This window comes from Cygnus atratus, chromosome 1 (genome assembly GCF_013377495.2).
Source record: "Cygnus atratus isolate AKBS03 ecotype Queensland, Australia chromosome 1, CAtr_DNAZoo_HiC_assembly, whole genome shotgun sequence".
NCBI lineage: Eukaryota > Metazoa > Chordata > Aves > Anseriformes > Anatidae > Cygnus > Cygnus atratus.
Genome location: NC_066362.1, coordinates 114827781 through 114852200, shown reverse-complemented (window position 1 = coordinate 114852200; position 24420 = coordinate 114827781). Strand labels below are relative to the sequence as shown.

Sequence of the window (24420 nt, the reverse complement as noted above, 5' to 3'; positions counted from 1 at the left end):
GCCCCTTTGATAGAAGAAAAATTAAGTAAGTTACAAAGGGAGCAGTAAGGTGGGTTAAAATCAGCCTTGCTAATGGACCATGAGAGCAATGCGGGTAATGAGGGTGTTAATATACGGTTTCTCCAGGAATCTGTTCTTGGTTCAGTGCTATTTAGTATCTTCGGAGCTAATCACAATAAACCCCAGGTGATGACAGAAATAAACAAACAGGAAGGGGAAGTTAGCCTGTTAGTGGTACAGGCTCGCCTTGGTCTCTTGAGGAGGTGGGTTCATCTGAACAACATGCATTTTACTAATGTGACATGCCAGGGCATCCATCCAGGGACAAAGAAAGGAGGGCTCACTTATCAGACGAAGCAGTGTGTTTCGGAAGCAGCAGATCTGCACAGGAGGCGGAGGCACTAGCAGGTAATCAATCAAGCATGAGCTCCAGTGCAGCAGCATAGCTAAATAGCAATGAAAAAGGAGGCAGGGGGCAGTACTACTGATTATTAGCGAGATCACTCTGGGAATACCATCTGTTCGGGTGTCAACACTTTAACAAAAGAGTGGTGACAAGTTAGAGCCGATGAACCATGTGAGGTCTGCAGAATTTACCTTATCAGAGAGCAAGTTGAGGATCTCAAATATTAGTCAAGATAGCAAAAATTGCATTAAAGTATTAGACAGTTTAATCTGTCGAAAGGTTGCTACATAAAACAGCCTGAAATTTCAAAGATTTGCAGCTGTTGTTGACATAAATAACTTTTGCAGGTACTCAGCACCTCCGAGAGCATTTCTGCTTAGGAGCTTAGCCATGAAATCAGGAACATGAATTTTATGGACTGATTCTGAATTTCTCTTTTAGAATCAAGGAACATGGACAGCAATGTTTTTTTTTTTATTATTTTTTTTTTATTTTTTTGTCTTACACCTTGAAGCCACTTCCCTCTCCCAACCCAGAATCTCCCTCTGTGGCTCAGCTAAAGGGAAGGCATCTATCCCCCCAGGCATGTGTCATCCTACAAGCTGTCCTGGCCTTAGCTGTGTGCACCTCTATACTCATTAGACAGAAGAACTTTGTTTTCTTATAAAGCCAAGCCTCAGTTCCAGTTGAGCAATCTGCTATCTATGCCAATCTTCCACCCTGATCTGACTGACTGTATTGCAGACTTTTCTCCTTACTCTGCCTAGGCTTTCAGTTTTAGTCTGAATATTCCCCTTTTTGGAAAATGATTTTTATAGCTAGGCATCACAAGCTAGCTTCTCTGATATAACCTTTGTCAGGGTATTAAGGTATTTTTCTTGGTGGTTATATAACAAATACATGTATTTTCTCCTAGCACTAGGCAAACCAGGCAAGAAAAGATACCAAGTTCTTGTGTGCGTTAACACAGGAGTTCAGTGCAGCTTTACAATCTTTCCTTCAGATACATTTACCAGTATCTATTCAGGGAGCTGTACGAAAATACTGTGGGTACATTGACATGTTCTCTTGAAATCCTCACACTGTTCTTTGAAGAAAATGCATCACAGAAATATTTCAGGTGTCGTGCTGCCCATGCGTCATGTATAAAGCTCCCGCTCCAGTAACGTTTTTCTTCTGAACAGTGTTTTTTTCCTGCAATCTGGGACCCTAAGTGTTTTTCAGAGTTCCTGGTAACAGAGCTTCTGCTCACACAGGACTGTGTCTGGCAGCAGAAGCACGCACCGAGCTCTCCCATGCCGCTGGCACACAGGTGAGCAGCTGCTCCTGCCCCCAACCTTGGGAAGCCATCTGGGCCCCAGAGCAGGACCACAGGCAGGCGGGAGAAGGCAGTGGTGGTGCTGAGACCATGCCCTGCAGCAAAACATACCTCCCCTGCTCTGTGGAGGAGGAAAATAAGAAAAACAAGCACGAAAGTAGACAGAAGTCTCTTAGTTGCTTTTTCAGTTGGGTCAGGGGTTGCCATACAGGAGGGAATTAAGCCACATGATGGAGAAGAGGCTGTGGAATATGCCACCCACTGGGGCCGCTGTCACTACAGTGTCAGATATGATGCCTGAAGGTGCTCCCTGTTGAGACACACTGAGGAAAACCAACAGAAAGGGAGATTGCTAATGAACTGCTTGAAGGGAACGAAGGGAATTGGTAATGAAAGAGGAGAAATACATAGTGACAGGGGAAAAGAAGACTTCGCAGATCAAAAATAAAATGTGATCACAGTTTAGATAGTAATTTTGGGGGGTTTTAATATTTTTCTTCATAAATGACTTTTGGGAGAAAACCGCTTGCTTTCATACAGTTTTTCATTTCCTTCAAGAGGTTGTAGGTTTTCCCTAGAACTACACAAGAAAAGAAACTCTTCTTTGCAAAGCCTTTTTTTCAAAACTGAAAGCTTTTCTTGCTTAGCAAAGAGGGAGGGAGAACATGGAATGTAAAAAAAACAACTCAAAAGTTTTCAGGTGTCAGATTGTGTCCACAGCACCTACAAAACAACCCTTTTTTTTTCCCCCCGGCAATTAAAATAGAAAATCCTGTTCTCCTCCCTTGCCCTCTCCCAGTTTCCAGTTGTAAACCACTGTGACTATGGGATGGATATGATAGCATGAATATGATGAAGGAAGCAATATCGAAGGGGCACTGCCCAGAGAAAGGGGCAGAGAGAGCAATGAGGGCAGAGGAAGGCTTATCTTCAGCAACAACCACTACTGGGGAGAGAGGAATAGAGCTGTGAAGGAAGGCAGGCAGCAGGGTGGGGGCTGTAGTATGTGAGGAGCTGACTTCTTAAACCAGAAGTCAAAAGGAGGAGGGGTGAGGGTTGAGGGCTGAGGTTGTATCACAGTGAGAGGAAATGCTTCAGTTCTAGGAGATAGTTTTTTTTTTTTGCTTGTTTGTTTGTTTGTTTTTTTAGAGAGATTAACTAGTAAAATTCAAATGTTTTGGGTTAGCTGAGCTTCACAGTGAGATGCTTTTTAATCCTTTCGTTCTTGTTTGTTTGTGAATAAATATACTTTTCAGAATCGGTGTTTTTAAATCTCATTCAGATATAGCTGTTGCTCTCTAACCCCTCCAGATAATCCTGCATGCATACTTATGTCTGGCTGTCTGCTAGCAGCCACCTAACTGTGCTGAACACATTTTGCAGGTGAGGAGAGAGCACCAGGAGAGTACCAGGTAAAGGTGTGTAGTTCAGGCAGTCACTGTGAAGACTTGAGAAACTACTGATTCAGCACTGTAATGTTTAGGTAAATGCTACAACAGCTATTTAAAAGAGAAAAGAGAGACACTTTCTTCTGTATGACTCACTAATCACTGTCTGCGCTGTAAAGCCTGGAGTACAAATTCCTTTTGTCATGAAAATGCTTGCTCCTTTGATCCCCACAACATTATTAAACAGTTCTAAAGAGTAAGTAAATCTTTTGGCACACTCTTTGCAAAATAAGCATTTCAGGATTCAGACGCATGTGGGTGTGTTTGTGATGCTGAGGAGATTGATACTGATACAATTTTTAGCAGTGGGTGCAGACTGTGTGTTGCGTTGGAAAGAGAGAGAGGTTTTCCATCTCCTTTTCCAAAGCATTTATGTAGAAAATTGAAACGCACAGGGTAGCCATGCAGGATGGCTACACAGAGGCTGCCACTGCAAACTGAACACTATTTTGTCGATCAACATTATGGCTATGCATGTAAACCTGCCTACCGACACAGTATGTGCCCATCAGCATGCTACCCAAAGTATTTTTGAAGAATGCCCTCTGCGTTCTCATAATTCAGGCAAAACACATAGGTCATGTTTCTGGAGTGTCTGATGCTGTTGAGGACATGGCCAGCTCTTTCCCATGACAAACCAAGGCTGCAGACCGGTGGGGCATGAGCTTCAAATTGTGCCCCGTCTTCGTGAGGACCTGCTGCAGGCACAGTGGGTTTTTGCAGGGGTTTCTTCCTTTATCAGAGCACACGTGCATTTGAGTTTGTGAATCACTTTCTCAGCTGCTTTAACACCTGGCAAAGGTGGTCTCTTCTGGCTCTGTGGACATGAGCTGAATGCCTGGGTCGGCCAATCTGCAACTGGTAAATTTAGGGCGGGGGGAAATAGTTATCGCTAACAATTTCACCAAAGGTTCTGTGGTATTTACGCAGCAACTTCACAAAGCTTTAGCTAAAATGGGAAAAGCTTATGAGCTTACTGGAAGACTAGTGTAAAGCTAAACCATTCAAAGAAGAACGACTGTTTAGAAGTGTAAGAACAGCGTTCTCATGCCACATAGCGCTCTGTGTTAAATAAGTTTATACCCTTCCAACATACCATCTGGCAGCAAATAGTAGATTGGTTTGCATCCCAGCCTGTGATCTTGCAAGAAAAATTAAATCATATATAATAAAATGCACTTTAAAAGACAACATTTTCAGTAATGTTCAGTGGAACTAATGGACTTAAAAGTGTTTCCAGTTATCTGTCAGAAAATGTTTGGGTAAACAAGTATCTGCTCTCAATTGTGGTGTGCATAGGAGTAAAGGAATTTATGTCATACTCAGAAACACTGTTGTTTGTGCACATATGCACCCTCCAAGTGTTCAGAACATCCAAATCTGCATTTGTGTCTGAGCCACTACAGTGGGAGGAATCGGATTATGGGTTTTAAACTGGTATAGGCTACCCAAAGTGTGTGCGCAAATGGTTTTGTGTTTGGGAGAAAATGGAGCAAGTGTGCTGTTCTAGGAAGTCAGAGAGGTCCATACTGGTTGTAGCGTGATACAGTCTGTGGAAGTTCACGTGCCCAAGGCACCTTAGAATTGCCTTTCCTCTCTGAGCTGAATGCCCCAACATTTTAGGGGAGATTTATTTATGTCTACGTTGGGTAAGGCAATTACTCCAATTTAAAGCATCTTCTTTCTTAGTAATGTGGTAATTCAAGGAACACTTTGTGCTAAATTCAAATCCATTTAAAGGATGTAGGATGTATTTGTTTAAATTTTTTCAGCAAATCAGGCAAAAATCTTTTACGTCATTAGATCATGTATCTCAAGGAAAATAAACAAGATAAAATACATACTGATGTATCTGCCCTTATTAGGTTTAATACAGGGAAATTAGACTGCCCACTGGACGTATAATGAAATGATTAGGTAGAACCTTCTATCTAGCTGTATACACAGGGCTGCAGAGATTTGATTAGGTTATGTAAAAAATAACAATGGAGACTCAGCTTTATAAGGAGGATGGGTTAAAATAATTCACGAAGAAATTGCTGTAATTAAAAACACTCTGGTATCCAGAGTCTGTTTGTCTCCTTCCATTAAGGGTACATTTTCAGGTTTACATTAATATTCTCTGTGCCTCACCTGTGTCTAGGAACTCTTTCATTTGTCACTCCATGTAAATTTAAATTCAAGCCTCCCAATCAGTTTTTTGAATTGCTAGGTTATTGAGTAAGTATATAATTCTTAGCTTAGACGCTGAACATCTGTTGCTATTTGTGTCCAATATGTAATTACAGCAGGGGGAGCTGGACAATCGGAGATTAAAAAGATGCTGCTTAATCTTACACCACATGTTTCCACTTAAAAAGAATAATACGCTAGAGAAATCTCATTGTAACTCATGGTATATCTGCTTCTCTCCCTGTTCCTGCTCTGTACATAAGATTTCATTTAATTTCTTTCTGAAATCACTGAAGTCCTTGTGTTTGGACCTGGGAGTGCATTTACTTAGGCCTCGTGTGGCCTGTGTGTTACGGCATGATCAGAAGGTCTCCATTCCTTTTTTTTTTCCCAAATGAAAAATTGTACCTTGTGGTCTTCCTTTCCTCTGGGTAATTCTATGTGTATTTCTGTGGAGTAGAAATGGAGATGAATTTTTACGAAGAGAACCAAGCATTTGGGGAAAACGGGCTCTAGCATCAGTAAGCTGGGCAGAAAGCTTGGATGTGGCTGCCTCTGGAGGCTGCTAATGCAATCTGCCCTCAAGTTTTGTGGTTAAGGCATCAAATGTACCTGTGAAGGAGACCATGATGTGTCTTTCCCTTTTCACAAGATTGGACTGTAGAATTTCCAGCAGGACTGTTCAGATGTATGTGCATTTACAGGAGAGCAAGAAGTAGCAGCTGTGGTATGGTGAAGGCAAGTGCTAGGGAAGGGGCAGAAGGCCAGTGGTTGAGCAGTCATCAAGATGGCACAGTATGCTTTGTCTTACTGCAAAGCAGTGTTAGCAACGTCCTTTGTAATTACATTTATGCAAATGGGTACATAAGAGCTGATACAACACACTGAGCTTTAAGAAGGGACTGGAAGAGAAGAATTGGATGCTGTATGGAGCAAGAAATGATACTGCAGAGGCAAGCAACATGGCAGTAAAGAGTCACAGTGGTGCTTGCCTCAGAAGCTTCCTCTGCAAGTGACTTTTCACCAAAGTGTGAAAACGTGTGTTGGGCACAACTGCAGAACATTCATGGACTTTGCCCCATGTATATACCATTGGAGATGCTGCTGAGAGAGTACTGTACTTGCTCAGCAAGGCAATATTCTGGGTGTTTTCTGGGTACTTGGGCGTGAACCAAAATACTCCAACAGCTCATGCAGAGGAGGGAGCTCTGATAGCAGTTCTGTTGGGATATTCAGCTTCTGCTAAGGAAGAAGAGGCTTGCTTAATCCATGTGTTGTAAAGGCTTTCTTGTGATCCTTAAAGCCTTTCTTGTGATCCTTTTTCTTCCTGAATGTTCAATGGCAATGCGCTTCTGCCTGTTCAGACCACCGAACTATTTTCCTGCCCATCCCTCTTTCTCCAAGTGTGAACATAGTCTTCGCTTCTCTACAGAAGACCTGCACAACCACATGCATCTCAACATCTGACAGTCCAACTAGGGAGTTTCATGGGGCTGAAACCGAAAAAAGACAGTGTACAGGGAGCTCAGATTTGTGCCTTACTGCTTTAGTGAGGGGCATATCAGGAAAGCTACTCCACCTTAGCTAAATGTCCTACATTCTCCATTCAAGGTAAATATCAGACCCTTCAAACACAGGAACTCGAAGCCCTGGCCAGACAGGCATATGCATGTTGAGTAACTTGCTTGAATTGTTTGCTGGTTCCGTTGAGAAGGTATGTGGAATAGCAAAATGTAGGCATTGAACTTGAAGATGACAGTTAATTTACTTAAGGTGTGTGGGTGTGTGGATGTGTCTGTCTGCAGCTTTTGTGCTGCCTAAATGCCAGTGGTCCTTTAGTATCATTTTACTACATTTATAAACCTTGTAGCACTTTTGAACCATCCACAGGAAGAGGTAGGAAGGCAAGAGACAGCACTTGCATTACCCACACAGGTCACCATGCAGCTGGAAAAGCTCATTCTCAGAAGATGTTAAATTTGCATCCACATTTAATACTGAAAAACTTACTTATTTTGCTGTAACATTATTGTTTTCTTGTTTTCCTGGTTATTCACCATGGGACTCCTCTTGTCTCTGTAGGTCTATTTTTCCCCAAATCTTCAACCAATCTAAATTCCACCAAATTTTGATTCCCTCAAAAATATTTCAGGAGTTTTTCTGTAAGTTTACATTTTTCAAGTATGCTGTATAGTACATTTTTCCACCTTCTATTGTGTCCTTGTAAAATCATGTCAGAAGAAACATTGACACTTAGCATACTGAAATTTAATTATGCGTTAAAGTTATTCAGCAACCTTGTTAGTCTGTGGACCAAAATAATGGTACAGGCATCTCTGCAAAGTTTCGCTGGGCTTTGTCAAGATCTTTAAGGTCCCTTCCAACCCAAACCATTCTACGATTCTATGAAGATGTGTTTTTTGGACTGGCATATTCCACTGCTTTATTTTAGTTATGCTTGAAATCCTCACTGATGAGATTTCTTGACTCACATGAACTCTCCCTTTATGTAAACACACAAAGGATATCATTTGATGCAGTTTCCTTGAACCATTGAAGAAAAAGTGGTGATTAAAATGCATACATGTATTTAAAGAGCAAATAGTGTTATTGTAGCTGGATTGCATTTTTGTCTTCCCTTTACTTTAAAAGTCTGCTTCTTCTAGTGATCTGTGATTTTTTAATTTTTTTTAATATATTTTATTTTAATGATATTAGCGATTTGCGTTGCAGAATCACATTATTTTGGTAATTCTAACTTAAAGAATTCTATTCAGTGGAAGATCATAAGGAAAAATCAAGTTTGTCCTACTCTACCAACTCATTAAAAATGAAGTTCTAGGTTTCCATCAATATGTCTGCCTTCACTAGGTGCTGACCTGATCTTGATTTATTTTGTGTTGTGTAGAGACTTTGTGGCCAAAGCCAGGCTGTGACACAGACCTTTGCTTTTTTGTGCTGCCCACAACCTTGAGATTGTCCCATGAGGGGTCTGAACATCACATAGGTGTGCTATTTCTCGAACGGTGCAGGCTGTTTCAGCAAGGAAGTATGCTTTATTTTTCTGATAGCATGGACCTGGTTTCTTAAAGACAGAATGTGTTGTCTGCCCCTTCTAAAGACACCTTTAGAAAATGATTGCAAATTCTTGCAGAACGCTTACAGTGACAACACCGAGAAGACTCCAGCTCTGCAAGAAAATGATTGATGGCCAATGGTAAGCACCCGCATATTGCGTCCCTGTTGAAACGCATTCATTTGATCTCAGGGGCATTCATTTAATCTAAACTGCGTTTTGAAACTGGAGTACCCTGCTCATGTTATAGTGAACTAGGTTTTTTTGACAGTACCCATTTGTGGGGAATAGTATATAATATGGAGCGTGTATTACTGAACCTGTCTTAAAGTAGAAAGATCTGGGAGTTTGCTGAAGATGAGATATACTTCCAAAGTCCTGTTCCCTAAAATGCAGGTAAAAATAGCCAAGCTCTTCCCTTACAGATATCACTTAATTTGTTCTCCCTCAGCAAAAGCACTTCAGGGGCTGCAGAGACTGCAACTTGGTTCTCTTTAGAGAGAATTTTATCTCCTGTCTCATTAGCTTGCTTCAAAGTTCATATTTTTTCCCTGTGCCAGTCAATGTTTGCAAAGCTTCCAGTCTCAGAAACTCCTTAAAACTTGTTTTACTGAACCATAGCCATTTTAGCGTGCTTTTCCATTGACTCCAACAGGCTCAGCATCAGGCCAATAAAGACTATTTGTCAGTGTATCCATGAATTATATTGACCTGTATCATGCCAAATTTCATCAGTGTGTTTGCAGTTCCTAAGCTCTTTGGCACAACAAGAATGTTATAGAGTTGGCACTGCTTGGAAATTGTACAGCTTTATAGTGCTAGGTAAATAATAATACTATTTTCTATCTGCTAATGGAAGACATGAAGTTCTTTTAACAAATCTATGTGCTGCTGTTCTGCTGGGGGCATTTGTCTCCCCCCCTCCCACCCAACAAAATGGATTTTCTGACATTTCTGTGACCTCTTAGAGAAAGAATTAGGTGCACCAGTTACCAAGCAACAGAAAGTCAGGCAACACACTTTCAAAGCGCTCTAATTGCCCATAATGGTAAGAGCAGCATCCACATTCACAAAAGCTTCGTAGACTTGATACTTATTCTGCTGCAGGAACTCATTTACCTTTTATCATCAGTATGGTGTTAAGCTGTAATCACCAGAAGGAGGAGATGCAAGTCTGAAGGATCTGTGAGACTTGGACCTGCTCTGCATATAGAAGGCCATAAGGAACAATTGTCCTTTTCACGATTCATTTTGTTTATCTAGGATGTTTTAAGTGCTTAACTCACAAGAGGGAAGGCACATTCATCTAAACAATATTAAAATCAGAGTGAATGTGAAAAAATAACTCACAAAGCATTTGAAAAATTTAAATGAGGAACCAAAGGAAGTCTTTGAAGGACAATGCATTTTGACAATTTATCCTCTAAGGTTTTAAAATGACATATTTCTTGAGTCACACAATGAAATCTTAATGGAGGGAGGAGAAATATATGGTTGAGTATTTGAAAGATTTACTCTTTTCCCACAGCTTCTACCTGACTGCATGTGAGGAATCAAGCTGTATGACACCTCGTCATATGGCACATTAGGTCACTGCAGGCCACTCCTTGAAGCTTTTCCATTGTCCTCAAAGGCTGGAATGGTCTCCATCTACTCTTCACTACCACTTTCCTCAGTGGGCTTTAAGAAATATTTTGCTTCAAGCACCACATGGCTTCTCATGAAAACCACCATTATGAAGGGGCAATCCTAGTCTTTGCCACTGGGCCTTTCACCTTTACCTTGTCATTTCCTGCAAAAGATGGTGTTGGCCATGGGAGCGACACTCACTAACTTCACAATCCCACTGCTGTGCCTTGGTGAAGCCCTTTCAGTCCTGAATGAGAGAGGTTGTGTGTCTGTGCTCTGGATATCAATAACCCTCTTTTCTCCACTCCGGCAAAAGCAAGTTTTAGTGTTCAAAAAGGGCTTGCCAGCATTTCTGTATATACTTTCATTTATTTTCAAGCATACAGATGTGTTTCTTTAGAAAAAAGTAAAGCTCTAGGGCTTCATTCTCATGTCTTTTTTGCCAGGGTTAACTGCAGTGAAGATAATAGACGTTATGTTGGCATAAGTAAAGGCAGGGACCAGAAGCCAAGTATTTTGGCTTAAGACCCAAAGCAAAGCATACTCTAAACTTAGCGTGGCATTCTGAGTAAGAAAACACCTCACACATGAGATATTTCTGTAATTTTTTTTTCTTTTTCTCTTTTCCCTTTTGGCTGTGCTTCTGTCCTCTCACCAGAAATTAAGTTTAATGGAGTGGTATCATACAGTGGAGGTGAAATGGCCAGGGGCTTAGTCATGCACTTTGTCAAATGCCATAGCTCCAGTCCAGTAAAGCCCTTAGGCATATGACTGCTTTCAGAGAGTCTCACAAAATGATACAATACTTCAAATTGAGCCATGAATTGCCAAGAAACATGCATACAGGATAGGTAGCTACTCACTATTTTGAACTGTTATGAGGGAAAAAGTGAAGCAGAGGTTAAAGTATCTACACGCACATAGACATTTGAGCTCTGTTTTTCTATTTTGGACCTTTTTACTTCAATGACTATGTAATTACCATCATTTCCAGTGGAGTTACTTTGAAATTACTATGTAGTTTACTGTACCTGTCTAATTAACTTGTCTCACAACTGTAAGTGGAATGTACCATCATTTCCAATCTGGAAAGCACTTCTTTGGAACCATATTCTGATAATTCAAGAATATTTCTGCTATGTTTTCAGCTCTTAGAGTAGCTATTGTTTAGAAACATACAGTCTTGAGGCTTGAGAGTAAATAGAGAATTATTGTGTTTGCCTGGTGCTTAAAATGAAGCTATTTTTCCTGGGTTTGGTTAACCCACTTTTAATAGGAATTGATCATACTGTGAATTAGAACTTCCATTAGGAACTACATGTCAGAAAAGCACAAGTGGTTCTGGTTGAATTTAGATTTTCACTGCTGGAGGGTGCCTGGGAGCATATTTATGCTGACTCTTGCTGTTAATGTGGAAATATAAGTGGCATCCTCCTGGAGTTATACTAACCCCTTAAATCTTACCCACCCTCTTTTTATTATAAATTCAAATATTAACCTTGTAATCAGTATTACTGTTGGTAGATAAGTCAAGAAATAAATATCAAGACTTCTCTGTATGAGCAAGGTTTACAACTGAGAGTAAGATGGGGAGAGCAAAGTTGGAGTGGAAGACTGCAGAAAGGTTCTCGTCCTAATATATGTTTTATTTTGCCTCATTATTGCAATCATTGTGGAAACAAACTTCACTTCTAGCACATCATTACTGTACTTTGTATGATATCCTGATATCAACAACAGTTGATTCAGCCTTGTGATAGCAGAAAAGTATACAGATGTTGTTATCCAGTTATAAGAAGCCTTTGTAGACAGCTTGATTAAAACAAAACAACAACAACAACAAAACAAACAACAGTTCACATCCTCTTGCATTTCTGGCAACACACTAATGAAGGTTTATGCAAGTTCCTGATGATAAATTTGCTATCACTGCAATGAGGGCAGTGAGAGAGTGAAAGAAAATTATGATATATACATATCCTCATGATATATGTGCTCTCTGGAGAAAGAGAAGCTCTGGCTCTCAGCATAATTTTACATAGTTCTGTTTTCTTGTTTTTGGAAAGATTACAGACCAGAAAATAAGGGTTTTCTATTGCTGGTGAAAGGGAAGATCGAGAATGTGATTTTCATTGCTCATTCTCCCCACCCCAAAGCACACAGACACATTCGTAAGTGTGCTCTCCAAACTGTTAATACATGTAAAGGCTTTCTAAGTCTTAAACACTGTTTTCTGTCTTTCTCTGAGATTGCTGCAGGGAATGACTTTAATATATGTTTAGTTTTGATTTACTTTTTCTCAGTGGTTAACATTATATTACATGGCAAAATATTAACCGTCTGCCATTAATTTTCTTTACTGTTATTCCAACTTTCTGAAGTTGATAAAGTCTCTGAAAGGTTTTCATTTGAACTTTAATCACCCTCAACTCATGCCCCTGAACATTCCCTATGTAGGTTTCTTATGCCTGACACTAAAATGAGCAGCGCTGCAACCAGGTCTTATGAACAGTTGTACCTGTTACTTCACTTACGTACAACAAATGGCTTTGGCACCCATCAGTCAACTATCTTAGTAACATGCCAGGGGATCTGGCATCTCTAGGGAGAAGTTCCTTTCTCTGGTGTATATGAGGGAAATGAGAAGGAGCAAGTTCCTCCATACTGAAATGTTTCACAAAGCAGGGAGCCATGTGCTCTGGGAGCACATGGCAAATTAGCTAGGTCTGTATGCAAAACCTTCCAGGTACTGAAAATGAATTGAGGGAAACTGAGAGCCCTTTTACATCCTTAACATAAAAACATACGTTCACTTTCTGAAAGTTCAAAAAAAAAATCCTTAAGAGGATAGGAAAATAAAAGTAAAGAGGGTGGGGAAACCTAACTTCTAGCTCCTTCCTTCATTTTCTTCATCTAGTTAACTGTTTTTGAGTGACAAAAGTGATTCATATTTTCTTCACACTGTTTTCAAAGACAGTTCCACATGTCCTTTGCAGCAGAAGCCCACCTGTGAAGCTTTTTAGCTCTGCTTCTTACCTCCAGTACCTTCAGCTATTGTCCGGACCTGGAGATCCCATTTCTTTTGTGTTCAGGATGAAATCCAGTGCTGTATGAAAAGGATGATATGAATGTATCTGTCATTTGCAAATTCACATTTTCTGCTCTAGCTATTGGCAGCATTTCCAGGTTCTGGACTAGCAGCTCTCAGCGTCTCACTGGCTGCAGATTTCTCTAGCTCTCAAAAATGGAAAATTGCTCTGGATTTGTTCCTGGAAGGCACTATGAGTTTGCAAAAAATGATTGCCGCAGAAGACCTTATCTGTAATAGTAACCCTTGTCGGCATGCTCAAGAAAAATAAGTTTAGAACTGTTGTGGTATGTATCTATAACTGTATTTCATTTATTCCATAAATACCATGCAATATTACAGGCATAGATTAGTCAGTACAGTTAGATGTGGGTGCTGGCTGGGGCTGCTGGCACTTGTTATCACGCAGATAGCGAGTAGCAGTAGTAACTGACTCCTACCAGGAATGGCAACATATATCTGCCACCTTGTTTTGTGTGCTGTCTCCTCCTAGTCACCTGGAGGCTAATGTCAATGGAAGATAAACCGGTTCCAGTCATGCATATGAAATATTAAAAAGGCAGTAAGCCGTAGAGATGGCATCTCTGTCTTCACTGTCAGAGCCTCCTCCTGAATACAGTAAGTACCGTGTTACAGCAAGAGAACGACTTGTTATCTAGCTCGAAAAGTGGCAGTCTGATGCAGATGTAACCAATCAATGTCTGATTTTCATCTGTTTGACTCAGAAGTTGTTCACACTTTTGGCCCTCTGAAGCATGGGTTCTGCCACATATCATCCTGTACCTAATTCCTGAGAGCATTGTTCACGAGTAACTTCTGTACCTGGCTCATACAGAGCCACTCTTGGAGATGTGCTCTTGGGTGAAGGTTTTTTTCACACTGGTTCAGAGAGAAGAAGACTGCAGGAGACTGGCTGTGGTCCTAGAAACTATTTCAGTGACCACTCAGGTGCATGGATCTGAGGTTGCTCAGGGCCTGGTCATTGTTACAGTCTTGTTGGGCTGGGATAGCTCTGTAGAGCTGGGATGTGTGCTGAGCACTGTGCTGGGCTCTGGGGGCTTTGTAGAGATGTGCAGCCCATTTCTCTTTGGGAGGGGGACCTTTTATATGAACTGCTCTTGCTTCTTTTGGTTTTGATCACCCCAGGTATCGCCATTGCTTGCAGTGATAATAAGTACTGCAGGGAAGGAAAAACTGGCTTTTAAAAGCCTACTGATACTATTTCATGAAAATATTTTTCTTTTAAAAATAAAATTGTCTCCTCATCCAGGGTAAGGATGAATGAATATGGAGGGATCCTCATGCTCAAATTATTCAGAATTTTGGCAGCCAAGAGGCCAGATCTTCAGAGTCCAGCCCTCTGAAACAGATAAAATGGGTGAAAAAATCTCAAATTCAGAAGCGTTTCCTTTCCCTTCTGATCTTCTCCTTATCCAGGCACATTTAAGTTTGTTTGGCCTTTTCTGTTTTTCTGGAAAAGTCTACATGAAAGGAGGTAAGGAACCAGCTTTTTGACTTTGACCTGATTTGTCCTCACTGTCAGGAAGCCTTTGTATTCTCACCTCAGACCCTTACCATTCGTTCATGTGTCTTCCCCGAATGGGGTCAGTATCCTGTTCTGTGAAATGGATTTGCAGAGCATTAACCACAGGACAGGCTCCAGCCTTGCAGGTCAGTTCCTCACAAATTTTCTATACTTACCTGGGATGCAGTGTGGCCAGCCCCATGAGTAGGGCAGGTAGATTCTTTTTCACTATATTATTATATATTTTTGCCAAGGAGAGCTACTCCTTGCCTTTGCAGGTAGCAACAACCTGCTGTTCTGCAGACATGACCTTCAGTGCTGGGTAGGCTCAGGGAGGCTGTTTATGCGCACAAACTCTTGCAGAGTGCAAGCTGTCACAGGGTGACCAGGTTGCAAACTCCTGGGTGCTACAAATTAGTTTTTAGCACTTCATACAAACTCTTCAGGTGTTTTGCGCAGCTGTTATCTCCATCTCTGAGGTTTGTCTGGAATGCTTTGGCAACAGAAGGCAGGATTCTCAAAATAACATGTTCACTGTCTTCTAGAAGTTCATCTAAATGCAATGCTGTCAGTGAAAGTATCTTATTCTGTGTAAACAGGTTCACTTCCTGGATGTTCTTTTTCAAATCCTCAGTGGGAAAGGGAATGGAGGCCCATGACCTCAGATGAACATCCTGATAATGTCCACTGTCCTGTCTGAAGTAACAGCTTTCTCGTGAAAAAATGCAAAAAGTATTACCTCCTCGTCTATGTCTGACTCTTTCCATTTTTATATCAGTCCTCACTCTTCTTTCTCACATGTGGTACAACTGTTCCACATTATTTGACTCCCCATCATGCAAAGGTGTCGTCTGGTCAGAAGTACTGTGTTGTCTTTGCTAAAGCACTAACTAGGTAGTTTGATACAGCTTTCAATGAGACATTTCATGCTAACCAAGGAAGATATGCAATGCTTACCCATAAATATCAAAATATATGATTGCATGATAGAAGTTATGCATGAGTAAGGAGCTAGACAGAATTAAAGTTTCATGGGTCCCTTTTGTTCCTTTTTTTTTTTTTTTTTTAAGGGTTTGGTTGAGCAATGCAACATTTTGAATGTAATTCTTTAAAAAAAATAATAGAAGATTGAAATCAAATCTTATGAAGCTTTACTGAATCCTTTATATCAGTATTCATTCAGATTCCCAGTTCAGATCTGAACTAAATGTCAGGGAACTGAAACTCTTTTATCTTTAATCCATGAGAAAAGAGTGCAACACAGACATTACTAGTGTGTCATATGCTATTTGCTAGCTACAATTGCTTGAAGGATATGTCTTAAATTTTATTTCTGACTTTGGGGAGTGTGGTCACTTAGAGCTGTCACTGACAAGCACATTAACTTAGTACATTTGTGTGGAAAGACAGTATGAATCACCAGTGGAGATGTGAGTGGGCCACCTTACAGCTGAAGTCATAATTTCATATTTGCAGGAAGTGAAATATAAAACTAGTAAAAGTTCCTATTTCTAAAATGGGCACAAGATTATATTTGTCTAATCCTCCCATGAAGAATGAAGCTTGACCAGTGGTACAAGGGAGGAGGTGTTACAGAAACATTAACCAGTCTGTGAAAACAACCATTCTCTTGGATCCTAGAGACACAGTCTTTGTTGTTCGGAAATTATACACAGGCAAATAACAAGGAATTTCTAACTTTGTCTTGAATTTCTAGCTAGCTTCTTCAAAGAGGGGCCAATATATCTGCACATGTTCTGTATACTGGTATGGTATGTTGAGCCTTTCAATAGAGGCTATCATACCTTCAGATAGCTATGAAAGCCCAATATGACTGTGTAATCTATACACTTCATTGGGACTTTTGGAGAGCATTGACATGTCTTTTTTTTCATTCTAGGCATGCACACAAACTGATGTTTTCCAGAAGGCTAGGTGCATGTCATGGCCTATATCATGCATGTACACTCTGTGTAAGCAGGATATTCCAGATTAACAGAGCTAGCTCATGTCCTGCCAGACCGCCATCTTTGCAATGACTGTACAGAAAGATCTGTGGAACAAATTCATGAAAGATGATGTTTGCAAGACTTTTAGAAGTAAAAGTCTAAGGAACGTAGCCATGCACATGCCAATGAAGTTGTGGATGCTTCTAGGATTAGCTGAAAGCATTAGCTGATATCAGCGGTAGGCGGCCTTGCACAGTTGGCCCTGTATCCAAAGCAGTTCTAGTCCGGGCATGAGATACCTCCTCTTTGACAAGAGCAAATAACTACTTCCTGTGTCATACTACAGATATGATAACTATCTAACAATGCAGTAGTCCTTTGTTACTGTTCTACAGAAATGGATTCTTATTTTGGTCTCTGTACTAACTTCTTGGATGAGCATACACAAACAATGAGTGAATCAATGAGAACAGGAGCAGTAATTCAAGGCAATGCAAAAGAATTCAAGGTAATGCAATTCTAAGGTATATGCATGGGAAAGAAACCAGCCTCTGAGACCTGTGGACCAAATGGGGTGCCTGTGCTGCACAGACTCCTTCTTTACCCACTAGCACAACTTGGGATGTGTCAAATTTGGTCCAGTACAATCCAGATCTAATGAAATCCCCTGCTGTACCACATAATAAACAAGAGAGGTGTTGACTGACTGTGTACTGATTGCAGTTTATGAAATGAACAGCAGGTGGGAGAGAAGCAATATGCATCCTCTGGTAGACCTCCAGATAACAATGCTACATCTGAAAATATGAAGCATGATAGTCCTGAAATGAAACCTTTTATACTGTGCTACTTGAAAATGGGAAGTGGGAGGGAGCAGAGTGGTGGCGTAGAGGAAAGGGGAATGTGAAATAATGGGATTTGTTTATAAAATTATTTTTCTTTTCAGTCTCTTTGGTCCTTTTCCTATTTCATACTCATATTTCTCAGATGACAAAACTGTCAGGAAACAGTCAGCCCTTCCCAAGCAGTATGCCTCCAGATGATATCTGCCTGCCTTGGTGGCAGGCACCTCCCTGACTATTCATCTGTCTCTTGCTTCCTACCTTTATGTTGTCAACCTGTTTATTTCATATCAGGTTCTCTGTGCCCCATCTTGCTGCTGCCCTTAAGCCTATCCATCCATCTCCATTAAAATCTAAATATTAGAATCATAGAATATCCCGAGTTGGAAGGGACCCATAAGGATCATTGAGTCCAACCCCTGGCTCCACACGGGTCTACCCAAAAATTCAGATCATATGACTAAGAGCACAGTCCAAACGTTTCTTAAACTCTGACAGGTTTGGTACCATGACTACGTCCCTGGGGAGCCTGTTCCAGTGCACAACTAGCAATGCCATGTTTGATGCACCCCAGGATATGGTTGGCCCTCCTGGCTGTCAGGGCACACTGCTGGCTCATATTCAGCTTGCTATCAACCACAACCCCCAGATCCCTCTCTGTGGGGCTGCTCTCCGGCGTCTCGTCACCCAGTCTATACGTATAGCCAGGGTTGCTCTGTCCCAGGTGCAGGACCTGGCACTTGCTCTTGTTAAACTTCATGCGGTTGGTGACTGCCCAGCTCTCCAATCTGTCCAGATCCCTCTGCAAGGCCTTTCCACCCTCAGAGTCAGCAACTTCTCCAAGTTTAATATCATCAGTAAATTTGCTCAAAACACCTTCTAGTTCTACATCCAAATCATTTATAAAAACATTGAAGAGGACTGGCCCTAAGTTTGATACCAAATTGCACAGGTAGGCATCCAGATGGGCCTTGAATATCTCCAGAGAAGGAGACTCCCCAACCTCCCTGGGCAGCCTGTTCCAGTGCTCTGTTACCTTCACCATGAAGTTCTTTCGCATATTGCTACAGAACTTCCTGTGATCCATTTTGCGGTCATTGCCCCTTGTCCTATCCCCACAAACCACTGAAAAGAGGTTGGCCATATCCCTTTGTCTCCCACACTTCAGGTATTTATAAATATTGATAAGATCTCCCGTCAGTCTTCTTTTCTCAAGGCTGAACAGAACCAGGTCTCTCAGCCTTTCCTCAGAGGGAAGATGCTCCAGGCCCCGTATCATCTTTGTTGCCCTCTGCTGGACTCTTTCCAGGAGATCCCTGTCTTTTTTGTAACGGGGAGCTCAGGACTGGACACAGTACTCCAGGTGAGGCCTGACCAGGGCAGAGTAGAGGGGGAGGATCACCTCCATTGACCTGCTGGCCATGCTCCTTTTTATACATGCCAGGATGCCATTGGCCTTCTTGGCCACCAGGGCACACTGCTGGCTCATGGTCAACCTGTCGTCCACCAGGACCCCCAGGTCCTTCTCCACAGAGCTCCTCTCCAGCAGGTCATCCCCCAGCCTGTACTGATACATGCGGTTGTTCCTTCCCAGATGCAAGACTTGCTCTTGTTAAACCTCATTTGGTTTCTTCCTGCCCAGCTCTCCAGGTCTCGCTGAATGGCAGCACAGCCTTCTGGCATGTCAGCCACTCCTCCCAGCTTCGTATCATCAGTATACTTGCTGAGGGTGGACACCGCTCCTTCATCAAGATCGTCGATGAAGATGTTGAACAAGACCGGACCCAGCACTGACCCCAGGGGAACACCGCTTGTCAAAGGTCTCCAACTGGACTCTGCGCTGCTGATCACCACTCTCTGAGCTTGGCAAGTCATCCAGTTCTCAACCCACCTTACTGTCCACTCGTCTATCCCACACTTTCTCAGCTTTGTTAGCAGGATGTTGTGGAAGACAGTATCAAAAGCCTTGCTAAAGTCAAGGTAGATGACATCCACTGTTCTCCCCCCATCTACCCAGCTGGTGATGTCATCATAGAAGGCAATGAGGTTGGCTGAGCATGATTTCCCCTTGGTGAATCTATGCTGACTACTCCTCATAACCTTCTTCTCTTCCAATTGCTTGGAGATGACATCCAGAATAAGTTGTTCCAACACCTTTCCAGGGACAGAGGTGAGACTGACTGGCTTGTGGTTTCCCGGATCCTCCTTCTCGCCCTTTTTGAAGACCGGAGTGACATTGGCTATCCTCCGGTTTTCAGGCACTTCTTCTGTTCTCCAAGATCTGTTAAAGATGATAGAGAGCTGTTCGGCAATCACCTCTGCCAGCTTGCTCAGCACATGTAGATGCATCCCATCAGGACGCATGGATTTGTGTGCGTTGATCCCACTCAGACGCTCCTGAACCACTCCTCCTCAACCAGACGAGAGCTCTCCATTTCCCAGACTCTTTCTCCTCCCTCCAGGGACCAGGAGTCCCGGGGGGGAGACTTTGAAGCAAAGACTGAAGCAAAGAAGACATTCAGTATCTCTGCCTTCTGAGCGTCCCCTGTTACCAGGATACCTGCCTTGTTCAGCAGGGGACCCACATTATCCCTAGTCTTCCTTCTACTGTTTACATACTTAAAAACAAACAAACAAACAAACAAATAAAACTACTTATTATCCTTTATCTACTTTGCCAGCTTCATCCCCAGGTGGGCTTTAGCCTTCCTCGTCGCATCCCTGCAGGCCCTGGCAACACTTCTATACTCCTCCCAAGGGGACAGGCCCTTTTTCCACATTTCCTAGACCTTCCTCTTCCTTTTGATCTTGTTGATGAGCTCCTTGCTCATCCATGCAGGTCTCCTGCCCTCCTTCCCCAATTTCCTACTCTTTGGGGTGCACCGATCATGTGCTTGGAAGAAGTGCTGTTTAAATGTTGCCCAGCTCTCACAAGCACCCTTGCCTTCTAGCAAACTAGCCCATGAGAAATTCCCAAGTAGGTCCCGGAAGAGGTTGAAGTTGGCTCTCTGAAAGTCCAGGGTAGCAATCCTACTTTTTGCCTTACTTCTTCCACCAAGTTCCATCTTGAACTCCACCATCTCATGATTGCTGCATCCCAAGCTGCCCCCAGCCTTCACATCCCTAACAAGCCCATCCCTGTTGACAAGAACAAGGTCAAGAAGAAGCAGCACCCCCCACCTCATTGTCTCCTTTACCACTTGTGTCAGAAAATTATCTTCAACACATTATAGGAACCGTTTGGACTGTGCGTGCCTGGCAGAGTTGCTTACCCAACAGATGTCTGGATGATTGAAGTCTCCCATGAGAACCAGCATTCCAGATCACGAGGCTACTTCCAGCTGCCTGTAGAAGGCCTCATCAACCTCCTCCACCTGATCTGGTAACCTGTATCACACCCCCACAACAGTGTCACCCATACCAGCTTGCCTCTTAATTCTCACCCACAAGCTCTCCAATCGTTCTTCAGCCTCCCCCAGGTGGAGATGAGTACATTTTAATTGCTCTCTCACATAAAGGGCAACTCCTCCTCCTTGAGCAGAGGGGTCTTTGAAGGCTCCCTTGGGCAGAGCTTGAGGAGCAGCCATTTCTAAGGCCTAAACTGTATTCCTGGGGGGGGGGGGGGAAATGGCAGTCTTGAGTATGTTATTCACTGGAGAAGAATGTTTAGGAGGGGAATGATTCGGCAGGCAGCTATGTAAGAATGGGAAAGAACATAATAACAATCCACAACACAGAAATCATGTGAGAGACTTGGGGTCAGAATGAGAAAGTACTCAGGGATGAATCCTGAGGACCCGGTAGCCCAAGGGCTCTTGAAAGTTCATTTTGTGATTAAAGCCTGACCAGATGCACAGAAAAAGTTCCAGAAGGTGGGAGAATGGAGTGAACAATGTAGGTAGTATGAAGGTGTATGCAAGGAGGGGATATGAGAAGAAAAAGCAGAGATTGAAACTAATGGTATTCACAGTGTACTGGGTAATGAGGCAGAGGATTGGAGATAGAGGGACTTTCAGGAGGAGTCGGGCCCAGGCTGGAAAGGAGAGGAAGAGAGACAAAGGAATAGCAGGCAGGGAAAGCCACCTGTATAGTAACCTTAACCCTAGCAGGGGTAGGCTTTGAGAAGATGTTTTTTAAGTGTGGCCAGGCTGGCCATTTCAAATAGGAGTATGTCCTGGTTTCAGGTAGGACAGAGTTAATTTTCCTCCTAGTAGCTGGCAGGGTGCTATGTTTTGGATTAGAATGAGAAGAGCACTGATAACATGCTGATGTTTTAATTGTTGTAGAGCAGTGCTTACACCAAGCCAAGGACTTTTCAGCTTCTCGCTCTGTCCTGCTAGTGAGCAGGCTAGGGATGCAGCAGGAGCTGGGAGGGGACAGACCCAGGACAGCTGACCCAAACTGGCCAAAGGGGTATTCCATACCATCTGACGTCATGCTGAACAATATATAGGGGTGGCTAGCCGGGGTGGGGGGGCCGGCTGCTCGGGGATAGGCTGGGCATCAGTCAACGGGTGGTGAGCAATTGCATTGTGCATCACTTATTTCGTACACATTATTACTATTAATACTATTATTATTATTATTATTATTATTGTTATTATTTTTCCTGTCTTAATAAACTGTCTTTATCTCAACTCACAGGCTTCACTTTCCCGTTTCTCTCCCCCATCCCAGAGAGGGAGGGGGGAGGGTGAGCGAACGGCTGTGTGGTGTTTGGCTGCCAGCCGGGCTAAACCACAACAGAGTATCCGGAGTGGAAGAAGGAGGAGAGATTGCTGTTATAAATTCAGAATAGGGGAGTTGGGGCTTCTCAGAAAGCCAGCTCTCTGATAAGTGAAAAAGTGTACCTCAGTGGTTGAGGTAAGGATATGGGGATCACTCTACAATTATTGTCGTGGGCAAAACAGACTTAGCATAGGAAGATTAATAAAATTTATTACCTATTGCTGACAGGCTGGAGTGGTGAGAAACAAAGAAACAACCTGGGGGTTCCTTCTCCCATCCGCTTTCTTCCACCTCTTCCCTGTCTTGAGTGGCGATGGGGGGCCGGGAGTGGGGGCTGTGGTCAATCCGTGGTGCTTAGTTTCCACTGCTCCTTCACAGTTGCTCTCTCCCCTGCTCTGGTGTGGGGTCCCTCCCATGGGGTGCCGACCTTCCTGGGCTGGTCCTGTGTGGGTTTTTCCACAGGCAGTGGCTCTTTGGGAGCTGCTCCAGGTGTGGGTCTGTGCCGCGGAGTCTATTCATCAGGAACAGGTTGGTCTGGCTTGGGACACCCAGGGGACCTCCTCCCTCCGATCACCTGCTCCTGCATGGGCTCCTCTCCACGGGCTGCAGCATGGAGATGTGCTCTGCTGTGGTACACCATGGGCTGTGGGGGTGGAGTCAGCCTGCTCCACCACGGGCTTCTCTGTGGGCTGCGGGGGTGTTTTAGCTCTGGCACCTGGAGTGCCTTCTCCCCCTCCTTCTGCACTGACCTTAGTGTCTGCAGGGAGGTTTCTCACTCCTCACTCTTCCAGCTGCTGTTCTGCAGCAGGTTTTTTTTTCCTTTTCTTGGATGTGCTCTCACAGAGGCACAAACTGCATTGCTCATGGCTCGGCTCTGGGCAGTGGTGGGCCCCTTTGGAGCTGGCTGAAACTGGCCCTTATCTGCCACAGGGCAGCTGTTGGATTCTTCTGACAGGGGCTACCACTGCAGCCTCCCTGCTACCAGAACCTTGCCACGTAAGCCCAATACACTAGGACAAGTAGGTCATTGCTGGCCCGTAAAGTATCAGAGCTTAAATTAACTAATGAAACCCTAAATGTGATGGGGGTAGAAGAGACTGGGATAACAGTGTTACTTTTTGGGGATACCAAGCTGAGACTAAGGATAGAATTATCATTGGGCAATTATTATATGTACCCAAGGCCTGGACTAACTTGGTAGGAAAGGATTTGATAATGAAATTGGGCATTCGAATAGTAAATTGTTAGACTGGAATAACAGTGTTATTAATGGGGTGCTCTCAGACCCTGAGAGCAAAGATATATTTTCTTTTGAGTGGAAAGACCCTGAAATGGGGTAGAAGCAAAAATACAGATGGACAATTTTACCTCAGGGATTTACAGGGCCACCAAATTTATTTGGGCAAGTTCTAGAACAAATTCTTGAGCAATTCCAACCTTTGGAGGAGGTGTTACTGTTGCAATATTTGGATGAACTTTTACTGTCAGGACGAGAGAAAACAGTTGTGAAGGAAACCACTAAAAAGCTATTCAATTTTCTGGGAAAACAGGGCTTGAAAGTATTGGAAAATAACTTAAAATTCATAGAAAGAGAAGTCAAGTATTTAGGGGATGTATTGTCTGAGGGGGAACGAAGAATAAATCCAGAGAGGATTCAGAGAATTGTTGAGCTACCCCTACCCAAAACTAAAAAGAGCAAAAAGTTTTAAGAGAAAGAGGTTTTTAAGGAATTAGGAGTCACGAAGTCCAAAGGAAAATAGATACTCCCTGATGGGAGAGAAATGCTGAATAAAGTACGAATGAGGCAAATATTAACTGTTTTACACCAAAAGAGTCATTGGGGAATTCAAGCAATGTGTGTGCTATGGAAATATGTATGTGTAGAAATATATATACTCTGGCTGACCAAGCATGCAGGAATTGTGTAGTATGTCAAAAGGTAAATAGGAAAATTATCTGCAGTCAGCCCAAAATGGGTCGAGAACCAGGAATTCAACGCTTACAAAATGTACAGGTAGATTTTACAGAATTCCTTAGAGTAGGTAGATTTAAATACTTATTATTCTTGGTCAATCATTTGTCAGGGTGGGTGGAAGCTTTCCCTTCAGTATCTGCTACTTCAAACATAGTAACTAAAGTAATTCTAGAACAAATAATATGTGGTAATAGAACCACATGTGGTTCCATATATGGTAATAAAACCACAAATAATTGCGGTAAATGGGACCACATCTGGCTG

General features: G+C 42.6%; 1 long non-coding RNA gene across 2 annotated transcripts in view; it reads right to left on the bottom strand.

Annotated features, from left to right (window-relative positions):
- The window catches only part of LOC118247658 (uncharacterized), a 51705-nt gene extending 28320 nt beyond the window's left edge, over positions 1–23385 (bottom strand). The window contains exons 1-3 of one of the 2 annotated variants that reach the window (XR_004778517.2): positions 22397–23385; positions 13086–13155; positions 3070–4030 (exon numbers count right to left, since the gene is read on the bottom strand). This is a non-coding gene — a long non-coding RNA (uncharacterized LOC118247658). Of the gene's footprint in view, positions 1–3069; positions 4031–13085; positions 13156–22396 lie in introns of those variants that run through there. The other variant, XR_007708826.1, reaches the window with a different exon arrangement.
- Between the last annotated feature and the right edge of the window lie 1035 nt (positions 23386–24420).